The 3,815-nt window shown below is 39.6% G+C and overlaps 1 pseudogene; it reads right to left on the bottom strand.

Moving 5' to 3' along the window:
- Positions 1-988: 988 nt before the first annotated feature.
- Positions 989-1,786, bottom strand: LOC121457372 (annotated as a pseudogene).
- Positions 1,787-3,815: the final 2,029 nt, after the last annotated feature.

Genomic DNA, 3,815 nt, shown 5'->3' on the forward strand with positions numbered 1-3,815 from the left:
TTTAGATTGTTTTCTGTGTTTCTATTTTGTTGATTATTTCCAGTCTTCTACTCCTCCTGGGTGAGTCTGCTTATTTTTTTTTTCTAGAGCTTTCAGGTATGCTGTTAAGTCTCTAATGTGAGCTTTCCCCGTTTTCTTTATATGGGCACTTAGTGCTATGAACTTTCCTCTTAGCACTGCTTTCATAGTGTCCCATAGGTTTGGGTATGTTGTATCTTTATTTTTTTTAATTCAAGGAAGATTTTAATATCTTTCTTTATTTCGTCCTTGACCCAGGGGTGGATCAGTAGTTGACTGTTCAGTTTCCATGCATTTGTAGGCTTTCTAGGGGGTAGAATTGTTGTTGAATTCTAACTTTATTCCATGGTGATCTGATAGTACCCAGGTGGTTCCTGCAATATTTTGTATCAGTGGATGTTTGCTTTATTATCAATTATGTGATCAATTTTCAAGAAGGTTCCATGAGATGCTGAGAAGGTGGTATATTCTTTTCTATTTGGGTGAAATGTTCTATAGATGTCTTTTAAGTCCATTTGATTCATTACATCTGTTAGTTCTCTTATTTCTCTGTTAAGTTTCTGTCCGGTTGACCTGTCCATTGGTGAGAGAGGAGTGTTGAAATCTCCTACTATTAGTGTGTGGGGTTTGATTTGTGCTTTTAGTTCTAGTAATGTTTCTTTTACATAAGTGGGTGCTTTTATATTAGGGGCATACATATTCAGGATTGAGACTTCATCTTGATGAATTTTTTGTGTTATGAATATAAAGTGTCTTTCTCCATCTCTTCTGATTGATTTTAGTTTGAAATCAATATTGTTAGATATTAGGATAGCCACACCCACTTGTTTCTTAGGTCCATTTGATTGGAATACCTTTTCCCATCCTTTTACTCTGAGGCAGTATCTGTCTTTGAGGTTGAGGTGTGTTTCTTGTAAATAGCAGAATGTTGGATCCTGTTTTTGTATCCATTCTTCTACCCTGTGTCTTTTTATAGGTGAATTGAGTCCATTGGTATTAAGTGATAGTTGCCACCATCACCTCCAAGTCCATTATATCCACCATCACAACCTCCATAACTACCTTTGCTGCCACCACCTCCACCATCATCGCCTCCTCTTCCACCAAAGATTCCACCATGACCAAAAATTACCTCTACCACCTCCAAAGTTCACTCTATGACCCATAAAATTGCCAGATCCACCTCCATGGCCTCTCTGTGATACAGTAGACTGCATCTCTTGTTTAGAAAGGACCATTTTCACTTCACAATTATGTTCATTAATAGTATAGTATTTCTGAACAACAATTTTATCAACTGTGTCATGGTCATCAAAAGTCACAAAAGCAAATCCTCTCTTTTTCCCACTCTGCCTGTCTTCTATAACGTCTATGGTTTCAATCTTGCCATACTTTTCAAAGTAGTCTCTCAGGTTATACTCTTCTGAATGATCTTTAATACCACCGACAAAGATTTTCTTCACTGTTAAATGGCCACCAGGCTTTACAGAATCATCTTTAGAAATGGCTCTCGTTGGTTCAGCACATGTATATCAACTTTGTGTGGCTGAGCACATATTGCAGCATCCATTTCTTCAACACAAGTGTAGGTCACAAAACCAAAGCCCCTGGAAAGTTTTGTTTGGGGATCTCTCGTTACCACACAGTTCTTAAGTGTGCCCCATTTCTCAAATTGTTCTCTTAAGCTATCATCTGTGGTTTCAAATCTCAGACCACCAATAAACAGTTTCCTCAACTGTTTTGGTTCCTTTGGATCATGGCCCTCCATTTTGAGATCAGACTCAACTCTTCCAACTCAAGTTCAATATCTCTCCTCCATTTCTTTAAGAGAGTTTTTCACTTCCTGTTTAAGGGTCTCCATCATTTTCATAAGGTTATATTTAAAGTCGATTTCTTCTACTTCCTTTGGGTTAGGATGTTCAAGTTTTCTTGCTGCATGTTCTCTGGATTCTGGTGTTATCATTTTGCTTTTCAGGTTGTTGGAGGAATCCTTGCATTGGTGCCTGCCTATTTCTTCCTTCAAATGAGGCCAGGAGAGTCTTGGTGTCTTGGTCCAATCTTCGCTGTGGCTGAGAGTCTACTTGGGAGTTGTTCTTAGTCTGCCCTCTCTTAAGTCCTCTCAGTACTAGAGCTGGCTCTCAGATCCCCTCTGCCTTGAAGCAGGTTGTGCTGGGGGATCAATGAACCATGCAGATAAAAAGGAGTGCTTAAAGGCAAGATGGGATGCAGTAAATAAAGAAAGCCAGTATCTGGGGAGATGCCTTGCTGGATGGCCAGAAATGTTTAGGGAATTGGAGGAGGCCTGGACTCCATTCTCCAGGACCGTCCTGCAGGGTAGCCACTCACCACTCTGGATCTCCTCAGCATAGGAACAGCAGATGTTTGTAATCTTGTAACTATCCAAATTCCACTTCCTAAATTTTAAGAACTTTAATGAAAAGTTTAAATTGAAGATGCTGTTATTAGACTCACCACCCAATGGACAACCAGTCATCATGACAAATCCTTGAGTGTTCTCTAAGAAGATGATGCTGTTCATCACAGTTTCAGCATCTCCTGGGTTCTGATACTTGGCTCTCTCTGCTAATCTTGGCTTCCTGGCTTTTCCTCCTTTAGTTCCTTCTCACCCCCTGCTGTCTTATGTAATGATTTGGTGAGAGAAAGTACATTTTTGTCCCCTGCCCTCTGCACCATATATGTGTTTCAAATTTTATTATTGCAATAAAAGTGCTTTATGCTGGCTTTTCTCAAAAAAAGAGGTAGTCATCAATCCAATTACAGGAGTAGGCCAGTTTAGCCATCCTCTCCACTGTTGCTTGTTGCTTAGAGTATTAGCTTGGGTCATCCTTATAGATTCCTAAGAATTTCCCTACTGTCATGTTTGAGATACCATCTTACCATCTTGCACCAGTAAGAATGACTATCATCAAAAACACCAATGATAGCTTATGCTGAGAAGATATGGAGCAAGGGGGAATACTCTTCCACTGCTAGATGGAGTACATACTTGAACAACCACTTTGGAAATCATTGTAGCACTTTCTCAGAAAATTAGGAATCAATCTACCTCATGATCTAGCATTGCCACTCTTAGGCTTAGACCCTAAGGATGCACACTTATACCACAAGAACATTTGCTCAACTATGTTCATACCAACATTATTTTTAATAGCCAGAACCTGGAAACAACCTAGATGCTCTCAACCTAATAATGGATAAAGAAAATTTGGTATATTTACCCAATGGAGTACTACTCAGTGGAAAAAAAGACATCATGAAATTTGCATTCAGATGGATCAGGAAAAAAATCCTGAATAAGTTAACCCAGACCCAGATAGACAAACACAAAACTGGTGTGTACTCTTTCATAAGTGGATATTAGACCTAAGGCAAAGGATAACCAGCCTATAATTCATGATCCCAGAGAAGCTAGGTAACAAGGAAAATCCCAAGATAGACACATATGGATCCCCCTGGGAATAGGAAGCAGACAAGATCTCTTGAGAAAGTTGAGTGGGAGAGGTAAAAGGAAGGGTAGAAGGATAGGATGGGGGGAGAAGGGGAGGGAAGAGGAGATCATGAGGGCATGAGATGATCAAGAAGTGTGGGAGACAGAGAGGGTGAAAAGGAAAGAAATATCTTGATTGAGGGAGCAATTAAGGAGCTAACAAGAAACTTGAGTCTTAGTTACATTAGAAATCAAGCTGATACTGACCCAGTGGAAGCATTCCTATTGACTAACTTTCACAGTACTAGAAGATGCTGTGCATGATATAGAGGGAGAAAAAGAAAACAGC

The sequence above is a fragment of the Microtus oregoni genome, unplaced genomic scaffold, assembly GCF_018167655.1.
Source record: "Microtus oregoni isolate MIOR12 unplaced genomic scaffold, Mior012 000016F_ref0000370, whole genome shotgun sequence".
NCBI classification, from domain to species: domain Eukaryota; kingdom Metazoa; phylum Chordata; class Mammalia; order Rodentia; family Cricetidae; genus Microtus; species Microtus oregoni.